This window comes from Pavona decussata, unplaced genomic scaffold, assembly GCF_977016875.1.
Source record: "Pavona decussata unplaced genomic scaffold, jaPavDecu1.1 SCAFFOLD_48, whole genome shotgun sequence".
Taxonomy (NCBI): Eukaryota; Metazoa; Cnidaria; class Anthozoa; order Scleractinia; family Agariciidae; genus Pavona; species Pavona decussata.
In genome coordinates, this window is record NW_028145470.1 from 298,750 (window position 1) to 316,272 (window position 17,523).

Sequence of the window (17,523 nt, forward strand, 5' to 3'; positions counted from 1 at the left end):
TAGAATATTACCCTATCTGCGGGTAAGTCCAATGTATCAAGGTACCATCTGTACTTTGTGCAAATTAAAGAATAAAGTTATAAGTTGTTATAAAGTTGTAAGAACTTCAAATAACGCAATGAACTAATGAGACCTCCACGTTAAACCAAGCCTAAGGTACGAGAAACGTACTACCGGTGTCAAATCGCGGCAAAACGGACAATCGGCGACAAGCGCGGGAAAACATGCAATCGGTATCTTCTCCAGTTCTGTTTCTTTTGAAAGCTTCTATAATGCAAAGAAAATAATTTGAAAATAAAGTTGATAAACTTGTGTTTCCAGCTGACGCAAACGAACAGTTCCTCTCGTGGATCGTGGAGTGAGACACGAGATGAACGCGCGGGACAACCTTTCGCTTCAAGTCTCGCAGCGTGATTTGAGACGCATGCGCGTATGACTTTTAATGGCTTGGGGAACTATGAAGTAAAAGTGGCTGCTCCAGCCTGTACCATACGAGCAAGGGTTGGGTATGTTTTATTGGGAGATTTTCCGAATGTGAAGAGATCAGAATGTGCTCCTCACGAGTATTGAAAGAAATAGACACACACCAAAGAAATGAAATCCGCTAGGTGGTTCTCGGTAGATCGTAGAATGCTCGAAATAAGATTAGTTACAGATAATAGATCTTAGATGCTGCAAAGATGTCATTATATCAGCTAGTAATGAAACCGTATAAATGGTATAGAGACCGTCAAGAGACAAAATGAAAATCCCAGATGATTAACGGATCTTAAAGATACTAAAAGGATTTGTAAGAAGAAGAAAGAAGAAGTTATAAAGAGGCCGTTAACGAGAATGCGTTATTTAAAAAAAAAAAAAAAGAGAGACTGTGAAGATAATGTAAAGAAATCATAAAATATATTGTAAAGAGATCGCAAGAAGGGCAAAGAGATTGGTAAAGACCGAGATCGGAAAGATGTAAAAAGAATGAAAAATTAATTAAATGTATCGTAAAGAAATCGTAAGTGGATCGGAAAGAGGTAGTAATGAGACAGCAAGGAGGATGTTTAAAAAAACCGTAAAAAGAAAGTAACTAAAGGAGATCGCTAAAGTAGATGGTAAAGAGGTTTTGAAAAGACCACAAAGATTTATTTTTTTAAAGAGAGAGATTGCATCGAGATTGTAAAGAGTTCGTAGAGACACGTACAGTAAACAGATTGCAAAATCATTGTAACAATCCGTAAAAAGATTGTAAAGTGTGAAAAAGGAAATAAGTAAGGGTACAATTAGAGGTTACTTTGGAACACCATAACATAACATTTGATCATGAAATGTGTCCTCTATTCTAGAGTTGGCTAGTTAGGCAACTACTGCAAAAACATCAATATTGTGTTTTGTTGTTGTCGGTCGTGAGAAAAGGCCTTTATCCGGGTGGATTGCGTGACGATGGATTAACGGACGCACTTGTTAGGAAACTTTTTTTTATGTTATTTTAAGAAAATAAGTTTTAAATACCTAGTTTAATGACCTTAGCTCCCACGAGTCTCCTGTAGCTCAGTGGTAGAGCATCCGAACTACTAATCGGAAGGTCTTAGGTTCGACTCCCGTAAGGAGCACTATGACTTTTTTTTTCCGAGTATGCCTGTGTCATTTACTGATTAAATACGTCATTCTCATTTATTCACCAGGCTTAAGATATTCCAACACATTATTTCCAACAAAATTATAGTTTTTATTTTACCGACCTTATATTACGATGAAAATTTTCGAGGCATTTGTAGCTAAATGTGACCACTAATTGTATCTTTCCCTCTTGTTTCTCTCGCTGACAGCTGACTCTGATAAACTGTCACACTTATGATACAACGTTGAGGGAGTGGAGATAGAATTTTACCCAAGTAGTCATTTTTTTGTATTCAGAGAAATGACTGAAAATCTGTGCATTTTAATTCGATTAATTTTTACAGAATTGAAGCATAGTCCTGTCTTTCTTGCGGGGTAGGAGAGGGAAGACAATACCGTTCAATGCGTCGGGGTTTTTGTTTTAGCGCTTCGAGGTTTCAAAGTTTCGAGCAATCGAAAATACGGGGGCTCCATTAATCTCTCACAATGCTTTAAAATAAATCTTAGAGAAGAAAAGAACGATAAAACCTTTAGAAGGAAAAAACTCGGCTAGAGGGCATGGATGTCTCATGGAAGTCTCTTGGTGTATGTACCCGTACGTTCTTAATTTATCTCTGCCTTAAATTTCTTCCTATTTCATTAAAATTCAATCACACAAATTTTCTCCCAGTAAAATATAGGATAATCGGATAGTTTGTCCATACATTCAAATGCGACAAGCAAATCTCACATTTCAAATTTACTAGTATAAGATAGGATTTATAAGCAATACGCGATATTGTTCTATTTTACTTGATCTTCCTTTAATTCCAAGCGTGTTCATGTAAAGGATAAAGAATATCTGTCTATCTCAAGGTGGTAAGATAAAAACTACAAATTAAACTTTGTAGAAGTTTTGTTTTATTCTGATATAGTTTTTAAGTCAATCTCTGATTCTTAGCGAATACAGAGACTATGAGTATTCTCCGATTATGAGGTACTGTTGACTCAGAAAAGCAGAAAGAGTTTTTTTCGTCATATAGTGTAAGATTACACGAATTCTTATTTTGTAAAACAAAGATGAAAAGAGATTTAGATGCTTCAAAAAACCACAATTTGAATGTGCGGGAAAATACTCAAGACAGCTATTTCACGCAAAAAATCCCACAGGCTTAGGTTTGAACAAAAAAAAAAAAAATTGTTAAGTTTATTCATTAGCACACGGGCATAGAATTCCACTCCAAATATGGTTTTTCTGTCGAACAGCGATTGGTTCCAGCTTCTAATCCATATTCATGACTGAAAGTGCAGAATTCTTGTCAAACCGAGCAACTACTTGGCGAGTGAGGACGTGTGAAGGTGACCTCTGTCGTTGGAGCTTTACTGATACGCCAGGAACAAGCGTCAAAGACTTTGAGGGAAGGAATATTCGCTTCACTAAGACGCAAACGGTAAGAGTCTTATTCCATTAAGTGTTTTCAGTACGTAAAACTCCGAAGTCAGTCGATGTGAGCGCGTCCTGGAGTTTCGTTTTATCGACGTTGCGGTTCAATCTGCGTGGTTTTAAAATAGAATAATTAAACAGCACCTTGTAAGAAGAGCTAAACAGACACATGTTTGTTGTGAGCATATTTCCTTAAGAACGAAGCAGTTACAGAAGAATTAACGATAAATAAACTGAATTTAAGGTCTTTTCTGTGGCAAGAAACCTTTTTTCCAAATTGTCCGAAGCGGCCACGTGTTGAGAACTTGGTCAACTGCTTTGCATTGAAAGGCTACGAATTCATTTTGCATTCCTGTTTTGAGTTGGGAAACTCACTTAGGCAAGTTGTACTCTTGAAACTTAGGTACAAGTTCACTGTGCAAATTTGTCAGCTCTCTTCACCACCTTTCGCTGTGGTACCGTTTATCATGCTGTACAAGGTGGTTCTACCTTTTGAGTCTGTGCATGAAATCCTAAAGTGTGGCCATTCAAACGAAAGCTACTGAGCAGTACTGTCCTATGGTGCCTTTTGTTTTTGATTACTTCACAAGATGAAACTCGAAAAAATTTTATTTTTATTTTGGGCTTTCTGAGCCTAAAGAAATATCGCATGCTAATGATGACTGTGGTGACGGCGACGATAAACGTTATTTAAATTCCAAAGTAATTTAGCAAAGCATGCTGCTGACTTTGTATGGGCGTATTTGTTGAACACAAACTCATGTGTTTTGTTTGTTTTATTTTCAGGAAGGGCATTTTCACAAGAAAGAAGATCGAACAGGAGGAGCAAAAGGATCAGAAAAGAGAAAAAAGCATTGAACTGAAGCAAACGGAACAAAGATAAGATTTCATTTGTGTATAAAAATGATACCTTTGAAAGATGGTGGCGGTGTATGACAAAATTATTGAATTTTCAATTCAGTAACAGTCAATTGATGATCTATTTACTAAAATATCGTATGTTTAAATTTTGCAACTATCTAACCATTTTGTGAGAGGGCAGATCGGGGAGGGATTAAGCTGATATTTTCAGTCAGAAATGCTGACGCTCGAATATACGGTCGCTTAAATGAGTTAATTTTGAACACACTGTCGATGCAGCAGAATTTCTTTCAATCATTCTAAAATATACCAGCCATCTTTTTATGGTATTATTCTGCAGATCGGTTAAGGTATTTTTAGCGTTAACTCTGAGTGATCAGTCCATACTGACATACTTTAACGCCACATTTTTCACGATTTCAATTTGTTTTATGCATAGATTTGTCAACAAATTACCTTGAAACTTAAATTGAATTTTTTTAAAAGTAAAATTGGGATATGATTGAAAATGAATAAGAAAATTGAAAACGTCAACATCGGAGATCACTCAGTGTTGCGCTATTTAGAAATCGTTTAAGTTATTTTTCAGTTATATTCTGTTGCCAAGGTGGAACTGCAAGTTGTATAAAAGTCAAATGAAGACATTACGCTGTATAAAAGGACAGCTCGGTCAAAAGCTAAACAATTTTCTCTCTTTTCCGAAAAAAAAAAAAAAAAATTAAATCTGAAATACTTCAGGTTAAGTCGAAACACCGAACAAGGATATCAAGAGATGAGACTAGCAATTGTGTTTTCGTTCTCAACTACAAAACAAGCTGATGGAATTGAAACCATCCAAAAGAAATGTTTGTTTTCGTAGGTCAATCTTATATCACCCGATTGTTTACAAATGTCTTGAAAATTATCTATTTCTTGGTGTGTAAAATGGAGATATTGTTGATGGGCTTACCTTTTAACTGAATTACAAAAGAAACGGAAGCTTCAATTTCAAAATCACTGTTTCTTCAGTTTTCTATCACTCTCCGTTTAGGTTAATTCGATATCAAATTGCCTGATTATGTACAAAAATCTGCAAAAGTCCATATCATTTGGTCTGTGAATGGAAACCTTGTTCATATTCTTAGGAAAACGGACGATTAAATTTGAAAATAAATTCTATAGTTTTGGATCTCTCTCGGTTTTGGTTAATTCGATATCAAATTGCCTGATTATGTACAAAAATCTGCAAAACTCTATCATTTGGTCTGTGAATGGAAGCCTTGTTCATGTTCTTACGAAAATGGACGCGTAAATTTTAAAATAAATTCTTTAGATTTGGATCTCTCTCTGTTTTGGTTAATTTGATATTAAATTGCCTGATTATCTACTAAAATCTGCAAAATTCTGTATCGTGGTCTGTGAAATAGAAACTCTGTTGATGACCTTGATCTTTGGACCGAATTACAAAGAAACTAGAAGCTTAAATTTTAAAATAAATTCTTCAGTTTTGGCCAATTCGCGACGGGAATAAAAATAATCAAACATCTACACTTAGCAGTTCCACCTTCGCTTACTGTTGTCAAGGGAACACAAGGCTTTAAAGAGGATCCCCATGGAAACGTGGGAAACGTGTATTACTAATTGAATTGTTAAAGTGTGGCGTGGACATATTTTATCAAGATTTCATTGGTCGAAAATTTTATTATTTACTGAAAGAGAAAAAATTATGGAGGATTCCTTCTGTTATTCCTTATGTTCCCTTTACATGCTGTAGTATGTATGGTAAAAACAAGCGTCTGGTTGGAATGATGTGGACTAAACGATAGAAAACGTCTCGGGGACAACTTTTGCACAAAATTAGAGTTACGGACCACAAAAGACTGAAAGATTTTCCCACCATTTCATTTCTGGCAGAGATAAAAAAAATATAAATTTGCAGGTTTGCTGTATTCCAATTTTTTTTTCTCCGAAATAAGTTCCATGTAAATTGTTTCTTGGTTCGGAAACGGGTTATTTTTAAACGATTAAAATCATTACAAGAAGGCATACAAAAAGAGGACTTCGAGGAGTAAGTCATTAATTTACCACCGCAAACGAAAAAAAGAAAAACAACAGTTTCAGAGGACTGACAACTTTCTTTTAAGTTTGCGCTTACGGCAAACGTGCAAAATTCCAATTCATTTCGAAATACTCCTCAGAGAATTTTACAATTTCATTGTATTTGAATTCAAATTTTCCTGTGAAAAAAAAAATTGAATAGATTATACGTACGACCGAGTTGTTTACAAAATAGTTCACGAGAGTTTTGAAAAAATCTATTGCACTCTACATTACACGTTTGCGCTTACGGAAAAGGCACAAATTCAAATTCATTTCGAAGTATTCGTCAGAGAATTTTACAACTGCATTGTATTTGAATTCAAATTTTCCTGTGAAAAAAATTGAATAGATTATACGTACGACCGAGTTGTTTACAAAATAGTCTTGTCTGCTGTTCACACATTAGAGCTGTGTGGAACAATCTGTAATGTCCTTTGTGGTCCTGTTGACTTTAAAAATTGAACAAATCAATGACACAAAATAACACTATTTTGAAATCTCAACGGATATTTATTGTACTGGTGGGAAAATTCAATATTGGGGCTTAGATTAATTTTTCATTCGAGTTGCTTCTTTTCCCATTATTTCAACCAGACGGTAGTTCTTTTAGTATTTAATTTTATGTTTAAGATCTTGTTCAACTGAATCAGTGTTACACTGGACAAACGAGTGAAAGCACGTTTTTTTAACTCGACCTAGAAAGTGAATGAACCAAATTATCAAAGACTTAGAGGAATCGAATTGCGTTGATATTTGCCAAAATATTATGAAGAGCCAGAAGGTAAACGAACCAGCTACTATCAAACATGTAAAGAAATTGTCTATTTAATCGTCAATCGCCAAAATTTTAACTTTTACTGGAAAATAAACGAATTGTGACCTTAGTTATATGGAGAATTGTCTTGGACTGATTTGCAAATGATTGTGTTGAACTTAGGAGCAAACAGACCAGATATCATTACCGATTTGTATTGTTAGTCTCCAAAATGTTTACTGAAAATAAGAGAAAACTGGATTGTCAAGAGAAATTATTTTTAAATTTGAAAACATTGATTAGGCATGAGAACTTGAGAAATTCATTTAAAAAGCGCCAAACAAAAATTGATATTTCAAAACAAAATAAAGTACGAACTAGACAGTGTCTTGACTTTTCTAAAATGACACGTAGCTGGGAACAAGTTAGCGAAAAAAGTTTTAAACTACGTTTCGATGACTCCATGTCATCTAATCTTATTCAAAACAACTTGATTATTTTGACCAAAAAGATGCTTTCACTCGTTAAATTCGTCCTGTCCTCTGTAACACTGTTAGCCTGTGCTGACTTCACTTGCTAGTTGAACAAGATCTTTTAAAGCGACATGGTAAGCTTAATGGTTTTGCAGCTGTTATAAATTTGGGAAACAAAAACATAAGCGTTTTTCTATGGGTTTTGTGATGAAAATTTTTTGCGATTATCCAATTTTTCCCCGCTGCAAAACTGTTAAACGGCTTACCATGTCGCTCTTTTAGTGTACACCACTTCGTAAAGAAAACTTTACTTCAGACATATAATTGGCAACAAAAAGCCTAAACTTTAAAATTTTTCACAAAAAGTTTCCTTACGAAGTGGTGTATGTTTTTTGGCGGGTTTAAATTTGAAGGGGCATTCTCTGAAATTTTTTTGTGATCAAAAAAATTTCAAAGGGTGCCCCGTTAAATTTTTTGCGAAAATTGTTGCCAGGGGAAACGCTGTGCAAATTTCATCAAATTTTCCCGCCAAAAGACTTAGTATATATAGGAAGAAAAATTTTGGTCACACCTTTAATAAGTTAAAAGATTTTTACTTAATTAATTAACCTATTATTGAAAACCATTGTTAAAGAAAGAAAGAAAATAAAGACACAATGGAACTGAAACAACTGTTTTGATCTTTATTGTCTTTTATTATTTGCTAAGAAAATGAATGAATACTTGACAACTAAAATAGATATTAAATATTGAAATTATTGCCTTGAAAATTTAAAAAAAAAAAAACGGCGCATGCGTATTTTAGGCGCCCGTATTTTTTCTAAGTCTTTTGGCGGGAAAATTTGACATTTTCAAACAGAGTTTAACTAGGTGGAATGATTAAAAAATTAAAAAAAAAAAAAACGGCGCATGCGTATTTTTTCTAAGTCTTTTGGCGGGAAAATTTGAGTAGTTTAAACGGCGGTTACCATAGAAAACAAACTTAAGGCAAAACAAAAGAAGGAAACGAGCAAAATGCGTATAGATTTGGCAATGTATTTGTCTAAAAAAAATCTTGTTACAGGAGATTCTCTGATGAAAAACATACACGTAGTTTTTGTTTTAGCTTGTCCTTAAACTTTGCTTACGACAAGGTTTACGACTTTTGCTTACAAAAATAAAAAACATTTGACACGTGTTGGAAAAACTTTTCAGCAGTAGTGGCTATGTTAAACGTTTAAAATTGTCTTCGAGTCTGGCACTGTCATTTAAAAAGCAGTTTACCGCCGTGATACAGTTGTCAGCAAATGAGTACCGTGTAAATGAACGCTAGCTTATTGATACAGTGCAACACAGACATAACTGCCGAACGAGAAGAAAAAAATTTCAAAGTAAATTTAACTCCACGAAAATAAAATGTTTTAAACCCGCAAGTTTAAAGTGGAAGTCACAAATTGCTACTGAATAATTTCATTAAACTTTTTACAGGAAAACCAAAGCTCGTTTCTCAATCAGAATGCAATAGTAATCGCTTAAAATTTTGTGGTTTTCCTTTGTTATTGTTTAAACCACTGACTTTTTCGAATTATGTAAATTTGTGTAGGGAGAGAAGGAAAGCAGAAATTTTAATAAATTATCACAGCCCGCATTTTATTGAAAATGCAATGTCTACGCTGACGCTAGCAAACACGCGAAATTCCTTGAATTATTTGTTTTTTAACCAGCCGACATTTCTTACATTTACCTTACACCTTTCTAGCTTTCAAATTGAAAAACCTGTTTTTTAGCACGTTAAATTTTGAAGTAGAAAATATTTCATCTAAGCCAAAACTTCTACAGGTAAAAATCAAATGTAAATCAACTGATGTCGAAAGTGGGAGGAGCTTGGTCCCTTTTGGATTGCGCCTTTTTGGTTAAAAAAACGTTGAAAACTAAACTGAAGACAAACAGACGGTCTGAGAAGGTTAATTTTACCCACTGATTGGATGTGTTACTGAAAAAAAACATATTGATGTCTACTGGTAAGATAACAAAAGATGGAGAGTCTTACAAATTATTCAGAAATTGATGCTCCTGAAATTGACCGGTGGTTTACATTTTCACTGGAAAAATCAAATTTTTCTTAACATAACTGCAAACTGAGAAGCCTGGGGTAATAACTTCAAATTTTCGTTAAGAAAAACACGCCTTAAGTGACAATAAAATCCTCATAGAAACTGGTAAATATGCAAAATCTAACTGAAAATAAAGAAAATTGAAATTCATTTACATGCAGAATTTAACCAAGTGTAAAGACACAAATTGTCTTCCACTTTTACTGACACAGGAAGAGCTAATTTTGAAATTCTCAAGTAGTGGAAACTAACATCTGTTTAGCTAAAACGAACTCGTTACTGAACACTTAGTAATCATGTCTCTGAAATTCAAAGTTTTCCTGAAAACTGAACATGCAGAATTCAAACAAAAAGCTCCAAAATGGCCTGAATTTTTCAATGATAAACATTAAAACTGAAAACAGACTCAGGAATGTCCTGCAAATGATTTTGCAAACCCTATTCAGCCCGGGAATATTTTTCGAGTTCCTAAACCTGAGGGGCACTTCAATATCATTAACACTATGACAATGAAACCTGGAGGTTAAATAATATGCCCAAAATGTTTCCTTAAGTGCTGAATATATGGGACAATAAGGTCATATGAAGTGGCAATTACATGATTGATTCTTTCCAGCGGCCACCTTGAGTTCGCCATTTTGGATTTCTCGATTTCATGGCCAAAACCTCAGAACAGCGTTCAAATTGACTTAAAAATAATCAAAACTAACAAAAAATCTCAATTAAAATGGTTACAAAATGTAAAAGCAACGACGATACACTTTTTTCACAAAAGGTAAAACATACAAAGTTCGAAAAACAAGGATGTCAAAATCTTGTCGCCATGCAACCATTAAGTCACGTGAACAATTAGGTGTCAAAGCAAATTGTTCTCAAATAAATTTTACTGATAAAGCAACCTCTAATTAACTCAAACACACGAGTGTAGTAATATGATAGTGCATGATTATGCAATACATGATACGTATCACATGATTACTGTAAGCAGAAAGCACATGGTATAATACAGTGAGTTAAACGGATGTCTGTGTCTTCACTCGTGTCTTCAATTATATAAAGAACCCTTCGGTTACTACATTGGCGACGAGGATCCCACAAAGAAGAAAGGAGTAGAAGAACATCAGCCAATGGCTCCACCAGAAGAAACCGATAATCCTGGTCCGAGCACAAATCCGCAACCAAACATCACAGTCGTGAATCGTCAATTAAACATCCGTCCGTTCACCATCTCAAATGATGCTAACGACACAGCCGTGCGATGGGCGAAATGGAAAAAGGATATAGAGAGACAATTCAGGTTCTTCGGATTAACAGATCCAGAAGTTAAGAAAGATGGCTTAATTATCTATGGTGGATCGCAGATTGCCGATTTAGAAGATTCCCTCCCGGATCTACCCGCACAACACGAGGGCGAAGATGTCTACTCGCGTTTTATTCGGAAACTAGACAAGAATTTCCTACCAAGAAAAAACAAGGACTATGCACGATTCCAGTTTGGAAACCTTTCTCAGCAGATCGATGAGAGCATGGCGAAATATTACGCTAGACTACGAGAGATAGCAAAGAAATGCGAATTCACCGACGAAGATGATGCAATCCGAGACCATCTTATCAAGACGATGACAAACAGCCGCTTACGAGTAAAAACAATTCGCAATAACTGGACGTTGTCCCAGATCTTGGATGAAGCAGCCATAGAAGAAGAGTCCACTACTCAAGCAAACGAAATCGACCAGAAACTCCAGGACACAACGGAATCACACAAAGTTAAACAAGTCAAAAGTTACAAGCGTGACAACAATGGTATGTGTCCCCGCTGTGGTTCAAAACATGGAAAAGGAAATTGCCCAGCATACGGAGCTAAATGCTACAAATGTGGTAAACGTAACCACTACACCAAAATGTGCCGTAACACGGATCAAAGATACCGCTCAGATGATAAACAAGGTGGCAGATCGGGTCGCCGAAATGACAAGAAAGAAGATTTTCAACACGCGCCGCGACAGCCAAGACCGCCGACAGATCATCAACACCGCCGAAGACGAGTTCGACACATTGAACAAGATGCACAAGATGCACGCGACATTTCAGAAAGCGAAGACTCTTTCGATGAGGACATCGCCAGACTCGTACAGCACATGCAAGTACACCGTACAGCACAGGACACCATCGAGAAAAACAAATGCGAGATTTGGATCAATGGAACCAAAATAGAAGTTGAACCGGATACAGGCGCCGATGCAAACGTCATGGACGAACACCAGTTCAATGAATTGCTACGAGTAACGCCGGAGGTTAAATTACGCAACACGAAGATCAAGCTGAAAACACTCACCGAAGATCTACCAGTTATTGGAGAATGCGACGTCACCTTAGAAAACAAAACGCGAAAAACACAAGCGACAATCGCCGTTATTCAAGGAACAATCGATTCCCTACCGTTACTCGGAAGACAAACACTGGAAGAGCTGGGAATGATCCAATTTGACGCGACAGGAGGACTGAAAGAACCAAATCGAGAAGAATTACAGAAGATCCACAAGATCCAAACCGGAAATGAAGATCTTAACAAGATTCTCTTTCAGCACGAAGAGAGATTTAGAGGCATTGGCAAAGCAAGAAGAGATGGACAAGACATCGAAATCCATTTACCACTTAAAGAAGATGCGAAACCGATCGCACAAAAGCCCCGCCGAGTACCATACCACCTGATGGAACCTCTACGTCACCGAATGGAAGAATTTGTCGAGAGAGACATCATGGAAAAGGTGCCAGAACATGACTCCATCACATGGTGCTCACCACTGGTTGTCCAACCGAAACCAAAAAAACCCAACGACATCCGTGTCAGCCTTGACTTAAGAGTACTGAATAAGTCCATGGAGCGCACAAGACAAGTACAAGCGCCTATCACAGAGGACTTCATCACCACTTTCAAAGATTGCAAAGTCTTCAGTAAACTTGACATGAACCACGGATACCACCAGTTCTCACTAGACGAAGAATCAAGAAAACTCATGACATTCTCAAGTCCATGGGGTAACTATCGTTACAAGCGACTCGCGTTTGGAGGTGTCAACAGCCAAGATTTATTTGATGCTGAAATGAGCAAGATTATCTCGGGAATACCAAGAGTCCTTAACAACCGAGACGATATCATGATTGGCGGAACCAACTGGGATGACCACAATGCCAACTTAGCAGCTTTACTTCAACGACTGAAGCTCCACAACCTTACCCTACGTAAGGAGAAGTGTGAATTTGGAAAATCAACCATCGACTTTCATGGGCACCTGTTCACTGCCGAAGGATTGAAGCCCAGTCCCAGTAAAGTCAAAGCTGTCAGCGAATGCAACCCACCGAAATCTAAAGAAGAGCTTGTGTCATTCTTGCAAATGATGGCCTATCTATCACGTTACATCAGCAACTTTTCCAACCGCTGCGAACCGTTGAGAAGACTCACAAAGAAGGAACACAGCTTTGAATGGACCGAAGCTCAGCAAACTGCTTTCGAAGATCTGAAGACTGCAATTACTTCAGCACCAGTTCTCATCCCATACAAGCCAGGTCGAGAAACCATGGTCATATGCGATGGCAGCCCAACTGGCCTTGGAGGTGGCTTGTTCCAAAAGACTGAACATGGTTACCAACCAGTCCACTTTGTTAGCAGATCATTAACAGACACCGAGAAACGGTACTCTCAAATAGAACGAGAAGCACTGGCTGCAGAGTTTACCACCACCAGGCTACACATGTATCTACTTGGAGCACAGCACTTTCAGTTAGCAACTGACCACAAACCGCTCCTCCCACTCTTCAATAATCCAACTGCAAAGCTACCACCAAGAATAGAGCGAATAGTGATGAAGATGCAGAACCTAGACTTCACTGCAGTACATATACCGGGGAAATCCAATATGACTGACTACCTTTCCCGACACCCATTACCAGAGGTCCAGCAAACAAAACATGAAGGCTACGTCAAAGCAGTCATTGACGCAGACCACGCGATAGTCATGGACACTATCCGATCAGCAAGTAAAGAAGACAAAGTGCTGCAGAAGTTGAAGATAGCACTTGAAACAGGGAAATGGAATAGAAACGATCCAGACCTGATACCATACTACGACGTAAGAGCAGACATTTACGAATCCGAAGGAGTCCTGCTGAGGCTCAACAGGATTATCCCACCAGAATCACTGCGAGACAAGATTGTCAGCATTGCTCACAAACAGGGACACTTAGGCATTTCAAAAACAAAAGAACTTCTCAGACGGAAGTATTGGTTTCCCAACATGAACAAACGCATCGACGATATTGTTAGCACATGCTTCAGCTGCCAAGTGACCACCAACACTCAGCACACTGAACCCGCCAAGATGACGGAACTGCCAGAACGACCGTGGAACACCGTCGAGGCAGACTTCTGTGGCCCATTTCCTAATGGCGAATATGTACTCGTTGTAACCGACCAGTACTCAAGATACCCAGAAGCAGAGTTCATCAGCTCAACATCTATCAAACCAGTCCGAAGAAAACTGAAGAAGATGTTCGCCACACATGGGGTACCACAGACAGTACAAACCGATAATGGACCGCCATTTAACTCAAAAGAGTTCCAGACACTTGCAACAGAAATGGGATTCAGTCACAAGAAGATCACACCCAAACATCCGAAAGCTCAAGGCCAAGTCGAAGGTTTTAACAAGCTCGTAAACAAGATAGCGACAATCGCAAAACAGGAAGGGATAGACGTACGCGAAGCAACCTACGACATGCTCCAAACATACAGGGATACACCACACCCAGCAACCAGGAAGACACCCTATGAGCTAATGATGAACAGAGAGATCCGGACGAAACTTGAACACTTCCCATCATCCATACCAACACAGGATCAAGAAGTCAGAGTCAACGACCGAAACTACAAAGAACGAATCAAGCAATACCACGACAAGCGATACCGAGCGACGGAACTGCACCTAGACATCGGGCAAGCAGTCATCGTAAAGCGAGACAAGAAACGAAAAGCTGAGACGCCGTACGAACCGCACATATATGTCGTGACCCAGGTGAAGGGATCAACCATCATCGCCAAGAGGTTAACTGATGGCAAAAGTATTTGCCGAGACAAATCAAAATTCAGACGTCTCAAAAGCAATACCAGCAACACCGATTCCAACGAAAGGGAAACAGGAACGCAACCTCAAACACAGATACCACCTGCATATCTCCCACAACCACCAGCAATAGCAGCACAGAGGGTGGATGCAGCTAGCAACGATGCAGAACATAACCAGGCCGCACCGGAACCACTCAGGCGATCCAACAGAAGGCCTAGATCAGTCTTCGAAGGACACTTAAGAGATTTTGAACAATGACAATTAGAATTTGAGAAACACGTGAGAGAATAGCTAAGAATTAGGACACCGATCGGACATTGGACATAAACTGTTACTGTTATGTAATCGCACGAATCATTTATGATTATATTTTAGTAATAAGAGATCTTGGTCGATTATTTTTACATTCACGATTTGTACAGGAATGTACTGAAAAGGGAGGAATGTAGTAATATGATAGTGCATGATTATGCAATACATGATACGTATCACATGATTACTGTAAGCAGAAAGCACATGGTATAATACAGTGAGTTAAACGGATATCTGTGTCTTCACTCGTGTCTTCAATTATATAAAGAACCCTTCGGTTACTACAACGAGTGACTGAACACTAAGTAATCACTGCAAGTTTTCCTGAAAACTGAACACGAAGAATTTAAACAAAAAACTAAAAAATGCCCTGAATTTTTCAATGAGGAATCATGCCTAGACCGACTTGACAACCCAACTGCAACCTAGCAAGGAAACAATATTTATATTAATTTTATAAACACTGAGAATGATATAGTATTTTCACTTCAAAATTCAATACCACAAGTTTACATCTCTTGCCAAAAAGATACAAATGGCTACAGATCTTACGGAACCTTTAATGACTGTAAATTTTTTCCATATTCAAAAGAGAACAATCGTCCTTAACTTTTCACTGGAAAAATTATTTGAGCCTGAACTAAATACCTGATGAAAAATGACAGAAAGCACTGAAAGATGTGAAAACTGCATTATAGTGTGCACAATTTTTATTTAAGAAATTGTCATTTCTTATGCCCAATTTTCAAGTTGTAAGTCACATTTGAATGGCATCAAATTTAATACAAGCTTGGTCCAGAAAGAACTGGCAAAATTTGCAGTAAAGTAAGCTCACCTGAGTCACACAGACAACAAGTATAACTTTTTACAGAAAAAAAAATAGAGCAGGCCTAAAAGTCAAACAGAGCACATTCGATTCTTGTCTGTAACTTGAATTGCACTCGACCTAACTGAAAACTGATAAACGCAAACATTTAAGATGCCAACAGACCCCGGAATGTCCTACAAATGATTTTGCAAACCCTGTTCAGCCTAGTTGTTTTATTTTCCGAGTTCCTAAACCTGAGGGGCACTTTGTATCGGCCTCCTTCGTCACTTCAAGAGCATGAACACTATGACAATGAAACCTGGAGGGTAAATTACTGTATATGCCCACACTGTTTCCTTTAGTGCTCAGAAAATGGAACAATAAGGTCACTTGACACGGAAACTACGTGATTGATTCTTCCCAGCCGTCATCATGTGTTCGCCATTTTGGATTTCTTGTTTTCATGGCCAAAACCTCAGAAAAGCGTTCAAATTGACTCAAAAATAATCAAAACCAATAAAAAAATCTAATTTATAATGGCTTTCAAAACATGTAAACATGACTGAGATACAAATTTTTTTGCCAAAAAAAGTTTTCGAAAAACAAGGCTGTCAAAATCTCGTTGCCATGGAAACATAAAATCACATGAACAATTAGGTGTCAAAGCAAATTGTTTGCAGATAAATTTTACTGACAAATCAACCTCTAATTCTGAAATGCTCATGTAATGAAAATTAAAATCTGTTTGAACAACGCATGGTTGAAAACTTAGTAATCATGTCTCTGAAATTCAAAGTTTTCTCCGAAAACTGAATACAAAGAATTTAAACAAAAAGCTAAAATATGGCCTGAATTTTTCAATGAGGAATCGTGCCTAGACCAACTTGACAACCCAATTGCAAACTAGCAAGGAAACAATATAAATTTACAGTGTATATTAATAAACACTGAGAATGATATAGTATTGTCACTTCAAAATTGAGTTCCTCAAGTTTGCATCTCTTGGCAAAAAGATGCAAATGGCGACATATTTTACAGGACCTTTCACGAACGTAAATTTTTTCCGTGCTCAGAAAAACAATCATCCTTAACTGTTCACTGAAAACATTAATTGAACCTGAACTAAATACCCGATAAAAAATGACAGACATTGTGACAAGTGAAAACTGTATTACAGTGTGCACAACTTTCAGTAAGGAATTGTCATTTCTTAGGCCCAATCTGTAAGTTGTAAGTCACATTTGGATAGCATCAAATTAATTTTTTTTCATACAAGCTTGGCCCAGAAAGAACTGGCTAAATTTGCAGTAAAATAAGCTCAACTGACAACAAGTACTACCCTTTAGAGAAGAAAATATTAAGCAGGCCTAAAAGTCAAACAGAGAACCATTCCATTCTTGTCTGTAACTTGAATAATATTATTGCACTCGACGTAACTGAAAACTGATGAAATGTAAACGTTTAAACTGGGAACAGACTCAGGACTGTCGTGCTAATGATTTTGCAAACTATTTTCAGTCTGGGATGTTTTTTTTTCTGAGTTCCTAAACCTGAGTATCGGCTCCCTTCCTCACTTCAAGAGCATTATCACTATGACAATGAAACCTGGAGGGTAAATTATATGCCCAAAATGTTTCCTATAGTGCTCAGAAAATGGAACAATAAGGTCATATGACGTGGCAATTATGTGATTGATTCTTCACCATTGTCAATTTCTTGATTTCATGGCCAGGACAGGTCTCAGAAAACTATTCAAGTGGACTCAAAAATAATCAAAATGCATAAAAAAAATCTTAATTAAAGGCAACTATGATACACTTTTTCACAAAAGGTAAAAAAATACAAAAATCGAAAACAAGGCTGTCAAAATCTCGTTGCCGTGAAAACATCAAGTCACATGAATATAAGGTGTCAAACCAAATAATTGTTCTCAGATACGTTTTAGGAAAAGTCTCCAACTTTTGCAGTGTTTGTTCAATGTTGAGAAACTTATGA

The 17,523-nt window shown here is 37.2% G+C and overlaps 2 long non-coding RNA genes across 2 annotated transcripts; one reads left to right on the top strand and one right to left on the bottom strand.

The window, feature by feature from the left end:
- The first annotated feature begins 1,631 nt into the window (after window positions 1–1,631).
- Window positions 1,632–7,751, top strand: LOC146481626 (uncharacterized). Its single transcript, XR_014864257.1, has 2 exons — window positions 1,632–3,032; window positions 3,812–7,751. It is a non-coding gene; the product is annotated as an uncharacterized LOC146481626 (long non-coding RNA).
- A 553-nt stretch (window positions 7,752–8,304) lies between these two features.
- LOC146481627 (uncharacterized) lies at window positions 8,305–17,223 on the bottom strand. The gene is made up of 2 exons (XR_014864258.1): window positions 15,783–17,223; window positions 8,305–9,759 (listed from the first exon to the last, which is right to left on the bottom strand). It is a non-coding gene; the product is annotated as an uncharacterized LOC146481627 (long non-coding RNA).
- Window positions 17,224–17,523: the final 300 nt, after the last annotated feature.